Source organism: Tamandua tetradactyla, chromosome 21, assembly GCF_023851605.1.
Source record: "Tamandua tetradactyla isolate mTamTet1 chromosome 21, mTamTet1.pri, whole genome shotgun sequence".
NCBI classification, from domain to species: Eukaryota; Metazoa; Chordata; class Mammalia; order Pilosa; family Myrmecophagidae; genus Tamandua; species Tamandua tetradactyla.
This window is the reverse complement of record NC_135347.1, coordinates 40,222,217-40,243,283: the sequence shown is the minus strand read 5'-3', so window position 1 is coordinate 40,243,283 and position 21,067 is coordinate 40,222,217. Positions and strand designations below refer to the sequence as shown.

The 21,067-nt window shown below is 35.8% G+C and overlaps 1 protein-coding gene across 1 annotated transcript in view; it reads left to right on the top strand.

The window, feature by feature from the left end:
• The window catches only part of ADGRV1 (adhesion G protein-coupled receptor V1), a 637,421-nt gene that overhangs the window by 459,208 nt on the left and 157,146 nt on the right, over positions 1 to 21,067 (top strand). The window lies entirely within an intron of this gene.

The window sequence follows — 21,067 nt, the reverse complement described above, 5'->3', positions numbered from 1 at the left end:
TTTGCTTTTTAATATAATTCATTTAATTATGTCTGTATAATTTTTTTTTGTTAATGGCTGTGTTTTAACAACTGAACCACAAAATTCCTGAAATTTAACAATTGTTTCTCATGAATTTGAATAAAGCCCAGATCTAACAGAGCACTGCCTGTAGCTCCTTGGAAGTGATTGTTGACATATAATAATCACTGTAAGAGTATTCTAGAAAAAAAATGTTGTTGGTAGTAAACCTCTAATTGTGTTAGCCTCAGATAATTTGTTGCATTTGTATATGACCTGCTATCTCTTTCAATCATAAAATCCTCAAAATGTGTAGTCTATGGGGCAAATCATATTTAGAGTGATGCTAAAACTATTGATCAAATGTGACTTCTTTTCTTGTATAGATATGATATGAAAGGGAGCAACTGTGACCTTCAACTATCAAAATCTCTGTTTCTTCGAGGAGGGGATAAAAAGAATAGATGTGTTATCCAAAATTGTCAACATTTCCTTTGATTAGGTTTAATAAGGTTTTTCCTAGCCCAGCATTGCAGTCAGGTAACAAGTCCCCAGCTTGAACTTACTGGTCTTGTTGAAGAGAACTGAAATGAAACAAGGCAATCATACAATGATGGCGGTCCCCAAATGGCTTACTGCCTGCATTCATGCAAAATAAGATATTCCTGGGAGATTTTAGAATGATTTTTTTTCATCTAAGTGTTCACTGCTCTGTTTGCTTTTGTTCTGTGACAGATAATGAAAAGTGAAGATTTTCTTTTTTAAAACTGTAGCTTTTTCCACCAATCCATCCAACTGTCTATCTGTCTATCTATCATTCTATCTATTTTCTAAATATTCGATAGTAGGTTATATACAGCATACTCCTTGAGCACATACTACTTCCATGTACATTTCCTAGGAATAAGGATATTCACTTATGGAACCACCTTACGTATAGTTATTTAACATTGATGAAAAAGCTTCCAGTCCATATTCCATTTTTTTCATGGGCCTCAATAATGTCCTTTTGGCCTGTTTTTCTTCACATGATTAGATCTAGCCCATGATCATATATTGAGTTTGTCATTATTTCTTGAGTTGCTCTTTTTTGTATTGTGAAAGGATATATACAACATAAACTTTCCCATCTCAGTTACTTCCAGTACCATTCTGGGGGATTAATCACATTTGCATTGTTGTGCTACTCCCATCACCATCCATTTCCAGAATTTTTCCATCACCCCCCCAAAAAATCCCTATACCCATTACATTTTAACCCCCCATTCCTCCTACTTACCCCCAGCTCCTGCTAACCTACGCTCTACTTCCTGTCTCTATGAATTTGTATATTCCAGCTATTACAAATAATTGGAATCATACAACATGTGTCCCTTTGTGTCTGACTTATTTCATTCAGCATAATGTATTCAAGGTTCATCCATGTAGAAACATGTACTACAGTCATGCAGCTTCCTAAGGTTGAGTAATATTTCATTGTGTGTATGTATATATATATACCACATTTTGTTTATACATTCATCTGATGATAGACACTTGGGTGGCTTCTACCTTTTGGCTATTGTGAGTAATGCTGCCATGAACATTTGTGTGTAGATATCTGTTCAAGTCCCTGGTTTCAATTCTTTGGGATATAATACACTTAGAAGTGGGATTGCCAGACCATATGGTAGTTCTATGTATAATATTTGGGGGAACAAACAAATAAAGTGTTTTCTACAGAAGCTGCACCAGTTTACTGTGTGATTTTAATTTGCGTTTCCCTAGTGGATTATCATGTTGAGCATTTTCCATGCCATTTATATGTCGTCTTTGGAGAAATGTCTATTCTACTCCTTAGCCCATTTTTTTTAAACTGGATTGTTGATCTTTGTTATTTATTTGTAGAAGTTCTGGATATTAAGACCTTACCAGACATGTGGTTTCCAAATATTTTCTCATATTCTGTTTGTTGTCTTTTCACTTTCTTGATAATGTCCTTTGATGCCCAAAAGTTTTTAATTTTGATGTCCGGTTTATTTTTTCTTCTGTTGCTTTTGAAAAGCTATAACTTTGAGTATAGCTTTAATTTAAGAATCATATTTTAGGTTTTTTCCCCTTGTATAATGGCATAAGAAAGGCAAATCAGTCATGCCACGAACCAAAGTTTTATAATATGTGTTTATTAAGTAGTGCCACACTGCTTACTACAATAAATTGGATGGATTTCAGAACATTCTATCAGGGCCCTTCTAAGGTATTTGGAGTCAAGGACGAAGAGAAACTAAAAGCATCAGAAACTTTAGACCATACATTTAAATATGTTTAGATAAATTAAGCACAGGTACAGAATTATAGGTATATTTTTCATGGATTTCTAAAACATTACCCCTTGCTTTAATTTCTGAGTAACTATTAAGGCAAGACAGAAGCAAATAGATTTTGACTAATCAGGGCCACCATGGAAATATTCTTATCATCATCTTAGCATCTCATTCATAAAAGTTAGACTATCATAGGTAACACACACAACAGTCTTTAAACGTGAGTTACTAAAAAATGAGTGTGTTAAGGAAGTATATGCTAGTAGGGAAACAAAATGAATGGTGATACATGAAAGTTAAATAAAGTATGACACACAGGCTTCCTAAGTCATGAATAATGAGCACATTCAGTGTTTCTGAGAAGCAGTGGTTTCATGCAGTTCCTGGGGCAGATCAAAAGAACTCTCTAAATATGACCTCATATCTCTCCATCTTCTGAAAGAAAGGAAATGTTTGATTGTATACAAAGGCCGTGTTGAAACACAAATCTTGTTCACAGAGATCTGACGTTCCTTCAGACACTTTTCATTGACTCTTGTTTGGCCTGTACAGACATATTTTTGAATCCTAAGTTCAGTTTTTTCTGGTCTTAAAACATTTGGAAACCAGAAAATCAGTTCACATATCTGTTCACGTGGAATTTTTAAAAAAATTTTTAAAGCAATTTTATTGATATATTAATATACCATACACTCCATCCCAAGTGGACAATCATTAGTGTTCAATATGTTCACAGAGTTGTACATTCATCATCACAATCAATTTTAGACCATTTTCATTCACCAAAAAAGGAAAACCCACACCCCTTAGCAGTCATCTTTAAATCCCTCTATCCTTCCCAATCTCCACATAACTACTAACTTATTTCTGTCACTATGGTTTTATTTATATTTCTATTTTATGTAAATGGAATCATACATGTTGTAGTTTTACAAGAAAAGTCACGTTAAAAATGCAATGTTCCCCTATTGGTCACACTTTGCATAGTGTGATACCTTTGTTACACTGATAAAAGAATAATATAGTGTCATATTCAGAAAAATACACCTAATGTAAGCTATGGACTATAGTTAATAATTGGCAAATATCTAATTCTTTGTTACATTGTTACAAATATCTAACTCTTTGTTACTCCAAAATAGGAGTCTTCACTAAATTATGTTACCACTTCATTTGTTTCTGAGGAAGAGAAATGAATTTGAACATTTTTGTCATGAAGAACACGTCATTTGTAGTTCTTTTCTGATTTCTTGGATTCAGCTTCTCTTCACAGTCCTGTGTCCATTTCCCTTTCATCCATAGCTTTATTTCCTCATTTAGTCATCATCACACTAAGTGGCATCAAACACCACTGCCTAGATCCTAGGAGAATTCCTAATATTTACTCCTGCAGAATCTTCGTATGTAATAGTTTATTAGTCTATTTTGTAAATATTCAATATTCCTAAACTAGAAAATTGTGGCTTTAAGTTTTCCATTCTTCCTTTCACTATCATCTTATCTTTACCAATTTCTTTTTATTGAGGCTTTGCTTTCCATTTGCAAAGACCTTTCCTGTTTCAATTTGGTAAAACAAGGAGGGGGGGGAAGCAGTACTAGCTTGTGGATTCTCATCTAATAAAGCGACTTTATTAGCTTGGAATTAATTTCATTGATAGTAATAGCAATTAACTGATTTAGCCATTTACATCAAAACACTTCTCTCCCTGGGAAATGAGCCTTCAATGCTGAGAATTCTCCCAAACATCTGAACTTACCTCCATTCCCCACTCTCTACTCTTCACATCTAATAAAATCCTTCCACCTTTTATTTTTCCTTTTGTGTATATCTATATCTGACCTATTCTTCCCAATCCTATTACTGCCACTTAAATTCATAGTCTGAAATACTGAAATACAAACTGTTAGAATAGCTTGCCACACACTTCATTTGTTCTTCACATTAAGACCAAGTTAGTCTAACCTCCTCTGTGCCGTTCATCAAATGGCAGTTTCCTGCTTATTCCTAAATGAAATTTGATTTCTCATAGCCTAACTTCCGAAGTCCCTGGGTAACTTTTCGGTGTGGTCTATAGCTGTTAGACATTGCGTTCATTCCGTCTAGTTGGAATGCTTGATAGTATTCCCTTTGTGCAACGCACACTTCCCTTTCCAATCTGTTCTCTCATGCCACTTGTTTCACCTTCAGTTCTTCTTCCCAACTCCCTGTCTGCTAAAATCTTGTATATGCTGTGGGGTTCAGCTTAAACTCCATGACTTTCTCGTCTTGCTTCATTTTCATCATAGGTGGTCTCTTTCACCTCTGAATAGCTGTTTATTAAAACACTTTTATTTGTATCTTCAGTTATATAGGTTTTCACTCCTTTTTACTTTCTTCACTTACTGTGTGTCAAGTGCTACCCTGGATACTGAGGTTACAATGGAAAACTAAATACAATCAGTTCCTTCCTGAGATAGGATCTGTGCTAAAGTATGTTTGCAGATGTTTAAAATATGTATTATATAAATATTTATGTTCAAATCTGCACTTGTTGGTAGTATTTGATTAACCTTTAATTGTCTGATATAAGTCAATCCATAACAAAAATTTATTTGGTCATTTGTTCAACAAAGATTTACTGATTTTCCTTTTGGTGCCAGGCATTGTGAGGTGGGAATTTCTTCAGAAATTGCCAGATCCTGAAAGGTTCTTGCTCTTACACACTCTAGCCATCATTCTTTCAAGCCCCTGAGAGTCTTACATGCATACACACACAAACCCAGAGAGAAGTTCCCACATCCATGAATCAAGACTACTTTCTTGCTCTCTTTTTCTAGCTGAATTTCCTTAAGCTGATCACTAACTAAATAAGAGAAAACCTTTGGACTTTCAAGGAAGATGCTGCCCAGTATTCTGTAAAAAACATTCTCCATCCTCCAAGATCATTAGTAGAAGAAGCAGACATGCAATCCTAAGAGTCTGCCAAAGGCCAGGTGATGATTTTTTACGTGTCTTGTGGTGACAGATAAAAATGAGAGATTTCTCTTGTCCACTGCAACTAGAGTAGATAGAGGGGGTAAAGTTAAGACAAAATAAAAGACAGTGTGGCCAAAGAAGAGAAAGTCATTTAGTCCACTTATTCATTCATTTATTCATTCAATAAATATTTATTAAGGACCTTTTATGTACCAAGCACTCTGGCAAATTTTGGAGATGCACTAATGGAAATAGTCTCTGCTATTAATGTACATGGCAGTAAAAAGAGAGATGGTTTGGGGATGAAAACGACAAGATGAAGGGAGAACAGAGGAACAGAGAAGAGTACTTTGATGTGATGTCATATGATTGTAAGACCCAGGGATATTAAGGATATAGTTGTAGGAGTTCTGGTGGGAGAACCATTTATGAAACTATTGTTGCATTGCACTAAAGGGTACTTAGCAGTCCATAAGAACGGATACACCATTTTAAACATGATTTATTGCCAGTATATCTTTCAGAATGGAAATATATGGCTCATAGACTTCTTCTATCTCCTGTTTCTAAACTTTCAATTTGGACGCATCTCTCTTTTTGAAATTTAATTAGGAGGTAGTATTCTCTTCTGTAATGCTGATAGACCAGCTACAAAACCCTGTGAACTACATTTAGACTACAATGGGCAACTGTGTTCTGGCATAAAGATTAAATATGTCAGGCACTTTTCTGTTAATCCATATTAAAAATTAGAGTAGAAAATAAGCACAAGAATCCATGATAAATTTTCAAATTGAAATGTATCAGTGCACTCGTATGAAAGGTCTTTTGCTTTGCTATCTGAAGTAGAACTAAAACTGTTTGTTCATATTGTGCCGCCACTTCAGCAGTGAGTCAGGGACACTTTATCCTTCCATGGCATGAATACAAGGGGTGATTTCAGAGAAAACAACCAGGCAGAGCAATATTACAGGCTCTTTTTCAGTCTATGGCTCTTGATAAATAGGATTTTATGTTAAAAAGCATCAAGTTGTAGATGTGGCACAAGCAGTGTCAATTTTTAATTAGAATTTTAAAATACAGTTGGACTTGAATTTTTCCCCCCCCCAGCACAGTGTATCACAGTGTGTCAGATAAATTGGATTAGCTACTTGAAAATTGACTCCTAGGGTCTACCTCCAGAGATTCTGATACTTAGTCTAGTTTAAGCCTTGGGAGTCAGCACTTTTAGCAAGTCTTCAGGTAATTCTAATTCAAATTTAAATTTGAACATTCTCAACCTAGAAGGAAAAGAATCTCCTATCAATCAGTATAACCACATTGTTAATAGAAATAAAATTGTAGTTATTACATGTTCAGAAGTACCCAATGTAAATGATATACTGCAAGACAATGTAAAACAAACTTATAATATTGAAGATATTCATGATCTGCTGTATCAGGTTTTTACCATATACAACCTAAGTCTTTCATATCCATTTAGAAAAAGAAAACAATATATAGAGACCTCAGACAACCTGGTGCTGAAAGGGAAAACAGAATCTTTCCTGCAAACCTATTCTAGCTTCTCTTTCCCTTTCTGACCTTGTCTGTTGTGAGATTTGCATGTCCTGCACAGATTCCTCATGCCAGTGGGCTCCCTTAAATGCAAGTTCATACTCTGCCAGCCTCCCTGCCCCTAAATACTTGGAGTTAATGGAAGCTCCAGACGTTTAGTCAGCTGAGTGTCTGCAACAGTTCTTTCGGCTGTCCTAGGACCTAGCCAGAGATTCCATGGGAGATGCCTTCAGTAAACTAGATAGGGGAGTTTTACAGAGCAGCATAGCAGAATAGAATTTTTGGCAGAGCCTCTTCAAGAAAGGTGTTGAAAGAAAAGTTGAGATTTATGTTACTCAATATCTTGACCTCAAATAGTTTTTGCTCTGGGTTTGTAGGTGTGAAAGGGAACTTTTAGATCTTCTAAAAGGTGTCCTAGAGCACATTTAAACTGATTAAAAAAAAAAAAGACAGCAACAATATTTTGTGAAGCAAATTTATATTGCTCAGAATGCTAATGCAAATGACAGAAACCCAGTGCAAACTGGCATGGCATAAACCTTAAAGCTATGTAAGTTAATTATCTATGAATTACTGGCTTCAGGCTTTGCTGAATCCAGGGGTTCAAAATGTCATAGGATCCTGACTGTTCACCATACTATGGTTGAATGAATGGTGTAGCATTCATTGAGCATTTCACCATTGCAAGATGCTTCCCTTGAGTGACAATATGCTGGCTGGCAGCTTCAGACTCTCATCCTTTCAACCTAACAATCCAGATGAAAGAACTTCCAAGAGTTCCAACCCAAGTTCTAGATATCTGCCTCATTGGCTTCATTGAGTCAATGTCCATCCCTGCCCTTATCGCTGAGGACAAACAGTAGCTATCATTGATTGTCCAAGTCATAGGGCCACCCCTGTAGCAAGGGACAGTTAGATCAGTGAGACTAAGGCCAAATCACATGCATCTCAAAAAAAATTCTGAACTACTGTTACCAGAAGAAGAGGGAATAAATATGGGCAATCTAGTTTCTGTGCCTATTACATAGGTTTGACATAATAGCTAAATAATATGTCAAATTTATATGAATGTAATCCTAGGGGTTAGGAAAGGTGAGGGGAGTAGCTTATTGACATTCACCCTTCTGGTTGCCCTGTACATTTATTTGGTGATCTGGTGATGATAAACTATCTGTAGCAACAATCATTTTAACTATCTCTTATGGTCCTAAAATATTTGATAAGTATGGTATACTTCAGCTCAAATTGAGACCAGTGATAAGATTGTTATTCTGTTCTTTTGGTTAATGGTACCACATCGAGATGTGCTAGCTTGACCATTGTCTTTAATCCTGGACCTACCTATGCCATTAATTTGTTTGTTTTGTTGGGGAAAATTGAAAATGATTCTACTGGATCCCTCCCCTTTTTATAGAAGTCTGGTGACTAGGAAATGTTTTTGTTTTTTTTTTAATTAGAAAAATTCTAGGGTTCTCAGTGATCGATGCCATTCAAATAAAATAGCTCTTAAAAATTATTTTCAGTTCTTCAGATGTTAGCTCTTTAGATTCATCAAAACTATTTAAATATATATAAAGAGAGAAAAATTCAATTCCCCTCTGCATTTCCTCATTCATTTGTTTAGCTATTTCCTCCTCTCAAAATTCTCACCAAATAAATGGGCCTTTCTAGGCCTTAGTGATCAAAGTATGTCATGTGTCAGAAAGTATTAGAGAAAATAATAATGTTTCTGTAGTATATGACTTTATATGGCTTAGGTTATGGCAGGGTGGCTGTGTTGTTTTTTTTTCCCCCATAGATTGCAAATGTCCCTACAACCTGTATCATGTTAGCTAGTTTATGTTTTTCCTGGACAGATTCCAATAATCATTCTTGTCAGGCTGCCGCAGATGCGTGCTTTTGTAAACTGGCCAAGATCCCAAGGAATGGGACTAGGAATCCAACATGTTTCCTGCTCTATCTTTTAGCCCTCTAGACCATGGCGTGCATTACCTAATCATCTAATCACAGAACCGAATCTGCTAGACAGCTTCTATTTGTATGTGACCTTGACTTTTGGAAAGAACTTTATGTGCATTGCCCCACTTGAGAGTCACCGTATATGAAGTATTATTACCCTAAATTTGCAGCTAAGAGTCTAGTTTGGGAATATTTAGTGACTTGCTTAAAAAATAACTGGGGAATAACTGTAATCAGGTCTCTGACTCCGGTTTGAGTCTGTGTTCCATCCATCATGCCATGTGTGGAATCCATTCTGGCATTTGCAAGCTGTGAGACAGAGCTAAGCGTGTGTGACAGACCCATTGCCATTGTGCGTGTCCATCAGGAGGGCTGCAAAGCTAAGGAATGTGAGGCATTTAGGTTGGAAGCATAGGGGCTTGACAGAAATGAGATGCTGGAGACACTGGGAAGAGGAGTGAACCAGCCAGGAAACATTTTAAAGGACATTAAACCTACTGAAGGCCATTGCACTCACATCTAAATTTCTGGAATATTATTAACAAGGTATTAACTTTGGGTGTGAGTTAGCTCTTGAACTACTTGTATCACAATTCAAACGAAAGAAATATTTGTATTGAATATGACTTAGTTGGAAATAAATAATGTTTAACTTTGAAATACTACAAGGTTTTATTTATTAATTAAAATAAACTAATATTTTATTGTTAATTTCATTTAATACATTTTACTTATCTTTTATGTATTAATTATTGTCACCAATACCCTAGGATGCAAGTGAGAATTTGCATTTTCTTTTGAGCCTTTTCTATATATTCTCAAACTTTTATGTAAATATAAAGCAAATATTTCCATATCATGAACAGACACAGATCAATGATTTGGATCCCTAAGAGCAATTATTTTAAGTCAGTTAACTTATTGTTGGGACTTATTTTCAATTGTAGAAGGAAAATATTTTAGCTAGCCTCATTTTTGTTTCACTTTAAGAATGTCAGTAACAACTGTCACAACTGACATTTTTGAAAGGCTGTGATGTAGAAAAGACATAAGGTTGTTGGTTTCATTCATCGGTGCACAGTATATGACTTGAACTCTAGCCAAGGTCTACTATTTTTCCCTTGGTGGCATTGTTTTTCTCTGAATTTCCTCATGACGTTGAATTTACCAAGTTAAATACAGAAAATCCAATTTGAGTGACTGATCAAATGCTTTAATGAACCCAGCTTTATTCATATTAGTTGGGGAAATCAAAACAGAGACTAGTAATTTCTGTGCACATGAAAAAATAAGACCTAATTAAGCCCACACCAAGAATCAGGCTAGAGATTGCTTATCTTTCACATTTCCTGAAATGAAATAGTCCTGTTCGATGTCACCAGCTTTCATGTGCATGTTTACCATGGAAATACATAACTGATATGAGAATAAATCATACCGCCTATCCTCAAAAGATGGCAGCAGGTAGATGTAATCTGGTCGCATCCCTAAGTCTTTGCATCTGGCATGGACATAGACCCACAGTGATCCTTGTCCAGGCTTTTCAGAAAATACCCAGATAGATCTGAATTTTATTTTGTAAAATAAAATAGATAATAGAAAGCTTATATTATCTGCATTGGGAACAGCTGAAGCATTTGGAATTCAGGCCTCGCTGCTTCATGTGAGCAAGAATATCATAGATTGAAGGAAGAGCCAATGAAGGTCAATTTTTAAATGACTGCCTCCCTGGGAGATTGGGCAGCACAGCTATCAGCGTACTCTTCAGTGAGCAAAGATGACAATTAGGGTATGAATATAGTAACAAGGGATTCTACAATCATGCAGATAGCTGATATAGCACGTAATTCGAAAACATTTTGAAATTGGAATAAACAGTGAAATTGTCAATTCACTAATCACAACCCTCAAAACAATTTCACTATGGACTAGTTAAAATTCATAATCATTGTCTGTGTTCTAGCCTTTTCCATCTGACCCATAATAGCAGGTGCTACCACCGTGTGTGTGTGTGTTTGTGTGTGTGTGTGTGTGTGTAATCAGTACAGTCTAGGTTCTATGAAGACAGGTCTATGAGTAGAATTTATAGCCAAGTAAACATAATATTTGTGCTGAAGCAGGATTTAAAGTTAGCCACATTCCTCCTGGTTGTAGCATGTCCTGGGAACACAAGGGGGAGGAACCACAAAATTTACCATTATGGTAAAGTTGAATAGCTAAGCTGCAAAAATCCTTTATTGACTCCTCAAAACATGTTTGTGGCCATGAAAATAGGCAGAAAATAGTATTTGACTAAAAGATTTGATTTAGAGTCTTAGTATAGGATACCCACCCTGTGCTTCAGATTTATAGGAAGAAAAGCTTCTATGTAGTTTCCTAAGTCCTGATTACATTTGTGTTCTTATTTTGTGGAACCTCTGTAATAAAGGCTAAACACAGATGGCTAAGAGTTTGGCCTGAAGTGCATTTTCTTGAAATGGCTATCACCCATTTACAGGCTTGTAAATCCTTCAAGTGTTTGACCATGTGGGGTTTGTGGAGCCCCATCCCCAATTATGAGCACGTAGTGGGTCACAGATAAATTTGATTATTTGTGGGGAAACAATTTTGAGGGGATGAATACAGTAATTTATTTTCCCTTCAAGTGAGGGATGAATTTGTTTCAACAGGATTATAAGTTATAATTTTAGCCTACAGCTTTCTGTATTACTATTTTAAGGTGCTACATTTAAAGGAGACAGAAGAGCTAAAAATCACTTAATTTAGGTGTGAAGTTCTAGGGACTTTGAAAGGAAATTTGGAATCCTGTGGATTATAATTTTTAAGCTCCCAGTTGCCTCAGGTCTTACTTCGTTTTTGCATAGGTCAAAGTAGAAATGATTTATTTTTCCCTTGAAGAGCCCACAGATAAACTTGAAGATCTAATGATTAAAGGGGGAATTGATGCTTAAACTGAAACTGTCCTTTATAAGCAAATGTATGTGTTCGTTTTGCTGTTAACAGAGCCAGTGTTTAAATATTAAAATACACTCTTGTGACTAAAAACACTGTAATGTGTGGCTAAATCAAGAGTAAGTGGGTGGATAAATGTAAGTGCTACATACTCTGAGCATAAGCTTTCATCTGCAGATGTTCACAGCTTGAATTAGGGATGGGATAACAGAGCCCAGGCAATCACTTAGGAGGTCCTGGTGATAAAGACCTTGCATAGGTTTGCAGGAGAATGAAATAGCAAGGACCTGGTACCAGAGAAACCACTTTTGTTTTATGTTCAAAGTAAAAGGCCTAAGGGTCTTCTTATTATCTTTTTGTTAAGGAATATAAAACTTTTTATTGAACACTCTTCAGCAGTGTTTACAATAAACAATGTGCAGTTGGATGACATTCTGATTACTACAAAGTTATTTTCTTGGCTTCTGCAGAACCAGTAACCCAAGTACTAAAAAGATTTTGCCTACATGTAAGGAATGCATTGGGGGTAAAGGAAAAGCATGCAGGTTAATAGCTTAGATTACAAAAGTCTGTTTACCGATTTATGGCAACAGGTCCTAAACTGCGACATCGCTAACCATCTGACTAGGTTTCCATAAATCATGACCTTTTTAATCAATACAGCATGATTTCATCTTTCCATAAAGGAATGGCTCTCTAGAAAGGAACTTTTAAATACCATTTAACTCAGCCTTGCTTGACTAATGAAAACACAACAGTATTTATCTTGTTTTCTCATCTGGGTGGGGAGATTTTTGGTTGTGGTAGATTTTCCTCTTGGAGTTTTGCAAACAATTTGCATTTATTTGACTATAGAACTAGACACGGATTTTGATCTGGGTGCTTTAAATTATGTCACTTAAATTATTTCTATTATATTTAAATTTTCCAATCAATTACTAAATCTTCCACTTGATTTGAAAGCTTATGACTTGGGGAAAATTTTCAGTTTAACTTATGATTTCTTGGTTTGCTCAGTGGGCTTATCCATGGTTGTGAATTGTAATTTTTGTCTTGAATAATTTTGTTCTTGATGGATGTAAAAAAATAATAAATAGCTAAAAATAAAAATTACATATGCAATGATTTCTAAATGTTGGGTTAATTTCTTTTTTTCCGTTAATTAAAAAAAAAAAAAAGAGAAGGGATAATTGGAGCTGAAGGGATACAGACTGTACAACGGGACTGGATATAAAAACTCAGAAATGGACAGCACAATACTACCCAATTGTAATGCAATTATGTTAAAACGCTGAATGAAGCTGCATGTGAGGTATAGGTTTTTTTTTTTCTTTTATCGTTTTAATTCTTATTCTGTTGTCTTTTTATTTCTTTTTCTAAATCGATGCAAATGTACTAAGAAATGATGAATATGCAACTATGTGATGTTATTAAGAATTACTGATTGTACATGTAGAATGGAATGATTTCTAATTGTTTTGTTAATTCTTTTTTTAATTAATAAAAAAAGAATTACATATGCATTTATATATACACACACAAATAAACAAAACAAAAGACAGAATGGCCAGAATGGTCCTTAGGCATTTATGGGTTAAACACAAGTTCTGATTCAGTAGTGACTATGAAAATTTTTCCCACATTTAGAAAAGCTCTTCTCATGCAAAGGAAATACTATACCGTGGTATCAAATGTTCTGTCTGATAAATGAAGTAACTACATAAAGCTCTTATTTCTTCAAAGTAACCAGTGATATTGATGCAAAAACAAAAAACAAAAAAAACTAATCACTCCCCCAATACTACTACTTTAAAACAAAAATCACACTTGATTTCCATTAGAAAGTAGTTATTCTTCACACTAATAAATTAAAAAAACCAAGACCCAGATCTTATACATACACAGACACACTCCTACATATAAGGAGCAATGCAGAGCATTCTTGTCATCTTTTGGACAAGAATGCCAAGTTAGTCTCTCTTCATAAAAAACAATTACAATTTGAGGACACTTCATGTTTGCCTCTTTTGCCAGCCCCACATCTGCCTCATCTGAACTTCTCCATTTCACAAAAAACATTAATTTCCACTGCTGTCTGTGGCACCAATTATGTCTTCAGAATCAAGACTGCTGGCCAAGCCTCTTGGTTTGTCAGCAGCATCTTTTTTCTTCTTTGATTTGCTGCCATCAGATTCACTGTCATATAAAGATTGTCTTTTTGTACCATCTTCCTTTACTGGCTTATTGAGAATTAAGATACTTCAGTTAACTCTTGGCAATCTAAATTTTCTTCAGGCTCCCAAGTATTGTCAGCACCTGTAAATCTCTTCCACTTCAGGAAATACTTCCCATTCACTACACATCAGTCCTATACTTTTCCCACCACAGATTCTTCAGGCTCAGCCTCTTCACCTTCTTTACTCATTCTATTCTGCTTCTTTCCCATTTTTTGCCTTTGTGGTATGGTGAGGGAGAGGGAAGGAAGGGCGAGTGTGGGCGCCGGGAGTCTCCTAGGTGGATACTTTTCTGCCTCTCCTTATCTTTTGTTTGGTTTTGAATTAAGGTTAATCTCCCTGAGCTGTTTCAGATCTGGTTACCAGAATGCTGGGTTAAACTCAGTTGTTACTGCTTTCTGGTTTGGGAATACAGTTTCTAGCCCCCACCCCCATGATGTCTATCTCATAATGCCAAAAGGATCCTCGGCCATCCTACGCTCCCGGGGTGCCTTGGCGGGCAGGACACCGAGGGCCCTAGCAGTGCTTCTTCCTGGGGCTACGAGCAAGCTCCATTTCCTTTTTTGAAAATAGAGAAAATACTAATTTGTCTCTAATACTATTTCGTCTGCCACTAAAATTCTTTAAATAGAATTTGTTTATGTTTAGGGTCTAAATGTAATATTTAATATATAATAGGCAGGAACTATTCACAATAATGCAAATTAAAGCATATCCCTTTATTTTGTTTTTATTTTATAGGCCAGTGATTCTTACGCCTTACGACACATTCAAATCACCTGGGAGGCTTTTTTTTTCTTTTTAAGTACTGATGAATGGGCCCCATCCTAAATATGATCTGACTTTCTGGGCCTGGAGCCTGGGGTGCAGACAGGTGTATGGTCTACCCTCTCTCCAGCTGTTTCTAATCTGCAACCAGACCTGCGTCCTCCACTGCAGCCTCTCAGGCCTGTACCATTACTTTGTCTCGTTTACTCTCCTGGTGATTTTAATCAGTTCCTCCATTGTGCTCCCACTTTTGTCTAATACCTGATGATTCAAGACAGAGAAGAAGGTAATGAAATTGAAGGTTTGAGCTTTTTTTTTTTTTTGCCTGGGGGAAGAAAGAAAGTTCATTTTAATAATACCCTGTTTTAAAAGGGAACCAGTCTCTGTATTCCCTGAATTATTAGTAGATTAATATGGTTTAAGGTACTGCTCCATTAATTACTCTCTTTACTCTGCCAGAATTTAGGATTTGAGAACATTAAACCCTTGTTTGCACCCTCTGTAAATCAGCACTGATTTGTTTCTCTCTCAGGATTTAGGTGAAAGCAGCACTCGACATCTCATGCATTTTCCATACACATTTTTAAAGCTGAGCCACAAAAAATAATTAAAAGATATCAAGTGAAATTCCCAATCCGTAGAAAATACCTCAGAATGTATGCATATTTCATAAGGGAAGGTACTAGTTTCCACTAACTAAAATCTTTTATTTCTGGTTTAAAGAAAAATCAGTTTGTTCTTCTAGATACAAACTATAACAGGAATTTTCCATATAATACTGCTTATTATATTGGGCTAAAGAGGTTAAATCTTTCCTTTCAAAAGGACACTTGTCCTTTAAATTTCTTACCAGCCTAAGTGGCCAATGTGACCATTTACATCTACTAAGATTTCAGTAACTTGATGCAAGAGCCTTGGCAAAAATATTCCGTCAAATGAAATGCCTCAATTTGCACAGAAGGGTGTTCATAGCTAGTGGGTCTCCCCATTGACTTCCCTGGGAATGGTGCCAACGTAAAAGACATTAGAGTTTCCATTGCTGCTTCTGGGTTATAAACTGCAGTTTTTTGTGCTCCCATTAGATTAGGAAAGTTGATTGCTTGTGGCAAGCTTCTCTGAGGTGCCTTGGCAACCTTGAGACCATACTTGATCCATCAAAGTAAAAGACCCCCTAAATTAAATTACAGTACAACTCCCATTCTACGTAATTCTCTTCTCTCTCTAATAGTCCCTTGTTATTCTGTTGTTCAGTTCTTCCATTTAACCCTTTCCCCCACTTCCACCTCTTTGCACACTGTAAATAACTTGCATAAAAATCACACAGTTGTTCAGGGGCAAAGTCAGGAACTAGCATATTGCAGAAGCAATAATGTTACCTAAAGGCAGAGGAAAAGTTTTGAGGCCATATCTTTCCTAAACCAGATAGTTAAGCATTTTAATACAAATTATCAAACCTGATCCATAAATACCCAAAAGAACATGGGAGTTAGTGTGAAAATCAGTGATGTTTGTGGACATAAAATTGGAGAAATAGATAATTAGTTTTGAATATCTAGGATTTTTTTTTTCCTGTTCTGAGAGACATTGAGGGAAGGAAAGCTGTCAGATAAGATGGTTTGCTTTAACTGATCTCTCAATGAACTGCCATTGGCAAAAGACAAAGCCAGTACTCTTTCCCTCACCTGTTGCAGCATGTTCCCAAAGGCAGCTTGGGAACCAGGGCCACCACTAACTAGCAACAGTTATAAGAGAGCACAGAATCACAGATTTTCATTTCCATGATGAGCCATTGCATTTTTTCAAGTTGTCTCCATTGATAGCCCAAATATGAAATTGAACCAAAGCTGTTTTAGTATTGTTGATCCACTGTGGTCTGGGAACTCTGGAAATTACTTTTAAATATAAAGCCCTGGTACATAGAAAACCCAGCAGGTTTTATTGCTTAGCTCTTTGGTTCTAAACAAGGCAGAGGAGACAAGTTTGAAGAGCTGGACATAGTGCATTGATAAGATGATAACTATGAAATTTCCATCTAATGATAATACTTCAGTGCTTTCTATCAGTTGCTTACTATGAGTTTCCATTGCTTAGAGTTTATGAAGTACATATTATTATTATCATTCTCCTCATTTTAGAAATGAGAAAACTGAAGCCCAGGGTAATTACATAAAGTTAGTACATGGTCACACAGCTAGCCAGGGGCTTAGCTGGAGTTGGAACCTGCTTCTGGATCAGTGCTTTAAACCACGGCACACAGTTCTGCTAACCTTTATGAAACTTTCTGTACCTTCTTACAGGCAAGATAAAATGCTTGCAAATACTTTAAAGAAGAATAGATGTGATGCCAGCAAAGGAAATGCAAAATATTTCTTCTGAACAAGGCATAAAGAATGCATTTAAAAAAAAAAAGCAAAGATCATTTGACTGCTTTGTTCTATAAATCTTAATCAAACACTTTTAAAATATCGTGAAGTTTAATTATGAAATACTGTTTTGTTTTGTTTTCATCTTGGTACACTTCCTTTTCCCTACATTCCATCATAAATCCTGAATAGTGGGAAACTTCAAGACTGGTGTTGAGAATTAGAGGGAAATAAGTATACATTATCAGCGAGGGATGACTTCGAATTAGTACCTGCTTGAATTTGAATTTATAGCGGGAAATGCTCATTATTGATGCTCTCAGGGAGGTTTAATAGCACTTTGAACTTGAGCATTCCTGAACTCATAGGTGGCACAGCTGTTTGTGCTGTGAGTGGATTTTAGGGGCGTGCCAGAAAAGGCCTGGCAGGTAACAGAAATGAAAACACTGAGGGCCTCCAATAAAAGTCATTAGATATCAGTAAGAATTCATTTTTCCATCAAGACTGGTTAACTTCAGCCCTTACCTTGTGATGAGGACCTGAAGTCCACACTACCAGAAACTAGTCCTTGCTCTGCCATTAACAAGCTGTCTAACTGGGAAATTGGAACAATCTCTAGATTCTTCCTTTTCCAACCCATAAAGTAAGCAGTAGACTAAATCAGCCACCTCATCCTTTTGGTAATCTAATAAAAGCTAGGAACACTGTCTGTTTAGAAGAGCTCACGCATAAATCAGGGAGTTCTTGGGCACCTCAAATCAAATCGAAGAACCTAGGTTAAAACTTTATAGATTAAATCCTGAAATTCTCTATGATACCCATTTTGATGATCCTAGTTAATTTGTAATGCTGAGAAGTTGAGATTCAATAGGTGCATTTCCTTATTTAGGAGCAGGGCAAGACCAGCCCAGAATATGGAAAGAGGATGAGATGTGCATCAAGGACAAGCCAAGTCCATTGGGCTAGTTGGGGCAGCATGTGGTAGAAATAGGGACATCACTGGAGTCACATGGGCTCTGCTGCTATGCTGTAGACAAACAGGAATGACTTGACAGTTTGCTTGCAAGGAAGAGGGTGTCTGAGATTTTATTTTTACTCTCCTGCTCTAGTATCACTGTGCTTTACACATTGATCCAGACTGTCTAATCAAGATCTCATTAAGGAAAAGCTAAGCATTGTTTGAGTTCTTTTTCCCACAGCAGAGCTAAAAGTAAACAGCAGCCAAAGATAAACAAGGAACATTGCTTTTTCCTGTGTTGTACAATAGTAAGTCTAATTGATTGACAATATTGTGGGTGGTGCAAACACTAAATCTTACCATGAACTTTTTAAAAGCCTATTGGTTTCTAAGCTTGACCAAACTAGCAGACTATCTTTTGTTGTTAAGGGGATTTATTTCCTTAATCAGTAATTCTTAAGTAGCAGGCTTTGAATGCCAGAGGACATAAGATACCCACTTGCTACTCAGGTCTAGTTGTTTTTTAGTTTTCGTTTTTTTCTTTTTTAAATTCCCTAAACCAATGAATGGCTGAATTTTAACTTCTTTCCATTTTCATTTCATATAAAAAGTAGCAGAAAAGATTGATTTATAGTATATCTATAGATTCTTCTGAATCTGTTTGAGGCCATCTGGATCACAGTATAGGAAAGGATTCCTACCAAGAGCCTTACAACTATGAACCAACTCTACTATTCTGTCTCATTTAAACCCAGTCCTACCTATAAATCCAGATAGAGGACCTGACCCATAACGCCTAGAGTACCAAACAGAGCCAAGTTTGGCTTCAATTAACAATGCTAGTTTGTACAGGAAAATAACACTTACTGAGATCTGTTTCACTGTTCCTTCTTGATTGATTGCTTATTTGCTTGTGGCCATATTTAAAAAAGATTTTAAAGCTGGTCTTGCTATCCATAAAGTCCATTTTAATATTCTTTCATTTTATCCTTTTTCTCTCTGACCTGGCTTATTACCCTACTCTTAAGTGTATGCTTCCAGTAACAGCACCCGTTTGTACACAACCAACTTTACCCAGCAAACTAGATCCTTCATAGTCATTGGGTCATGCCATCTCCCTGCTCCAGGATAAGACTTTCTGTCATCAAGGACCAACCTCTCTAGACACAATCTGTTCCAGCAGGCATACCATGTCATCAAACATGAGCGAGCCAAAATCCAACAAGTGAGCACATGAATAGTTTTTGCTTTAGATTTTTAAAACAAATGTATCATACGTACAATTTAACTATCCTTTCCCCTTCTTTATATTATGAAGATCAGTGTATATCTTCCCCATCCATGTTGTTATACTCTTTGTGCACTATATAGAATATTAATTTCTGTAAATATACCTATCTTCCTGCAATTTGCTTGTTAACTGAATGTAATGTTAGAGGTTATTGCAAGATGAAACATGCACCTTTAGTTCACTCATTTTAACTGCTAGTCTGTATGCTAAGGTATGAATACAATACAACTTATTTCTGTAATTTATTAGTATCAATAGATAGATATGTAGATTTCCTGAAATTTTCGTTGTTACAAAGGATAACTCATGAACACAATTCCATATGCATATTTGCAAAAGTTTCTCTGAAATAGAGAACTAGAAGTGAACTCACTAGACTTCATATAGGGATACCTGAAACATGAGTAGAAATTGACAAATAACTCTCCAAAATATTCGCCCCACACAGTCATACTCTTCCCAGCCATGCCGGAGGCCCATGGCTTCACCAACACTTCGTGCTTTGACATTTCCATTCATTGCCCATTTTTCTAATACGTTGTTTCTTTTTTTTATTAATTTATAGTTTTTTAGAATATTTTTCGTGATAATCATTTGTTGATTAAATATGTTATAAATATCTACTTCTAGTCTGTTCTTTATCTTTTTTTATTAATTAAAAAAAGAATTAACAAAACAATTAGAAATCATTCCATTCTACATGTACAATCAGTAATTCTTAACATCATCACATAGTTGCATATTCATCATTTCTTAGTACATTTGCATCGATTTAGAAAAAGAAATAAAAAGACAACAGAATAAGAATTAAAACGATAATAGAAAGAAAAAGAAAAAAAAAAAACCTATACCTCACATGCAGCTTCATTCAGTGTCTTAACATAATTGCATTACAATTAGGTAGTATTGTGCTGTCCATTTCTGAGTTTTTATATCCAGTCCCGTTGTACAGTCTGTATCCCTTCAGCTCCAATTACCCCTTCTCTTTTTTTTTTTTTAATTAATGGAAAAAAAGAAATTAACCCAACATTTAGAAATCATACCATTCTACATATGCAATCAGTAATTCTTAACATCATCACATAGATGCATGATCATCATTTCTTAGTACATTTGCATCGGTTTAGAAGAACTAGCAACACAATCGAAAAAGATATAGAATGTTAATATAGAGAAAAAAATAAAAGTAATAACAGTAAAATCAAAACAAAACAAAACAAAACAAAAACCTATAGCTCAGATGCAGCTTCATTCAGTGTTTTAACATGATTACTTTACAATTAGGTATTATTGTGCTGTCCATTTTTGAGTTTTTGTATCTAGTCCTGTTACACCGTCTGTATCCCTTCAACTCCAATTGCCCATTATCTTACCCTGTTTCTACCTCCTGCTGGACTCTGTTACCAATGACATATTCCAAATTTATTCTCGAATGTCGGTTCACATCAGTGGGACCATACAGTATTTGTCCTTTAGTTTTTGGCTAGACTCACTCAGCATAATGTTCTCTAGGTCCATCCATGTTATTACATGCTTCATAAGTTTATCCTGTCTTAAAGCTGCATAGTATTCCATCGTATGTATATACCACAGTTTGTTTAGCCACTCTTCTGTTGATGGAGATTTCGGCTGTTTCCATCTCTTTGCAATTGTAAATAATGCTGCTATAAACACTGGTGTGCAAATGTCCATTTGTGTCTTTGCCCTTAAGTCCTTTGAGTAGATT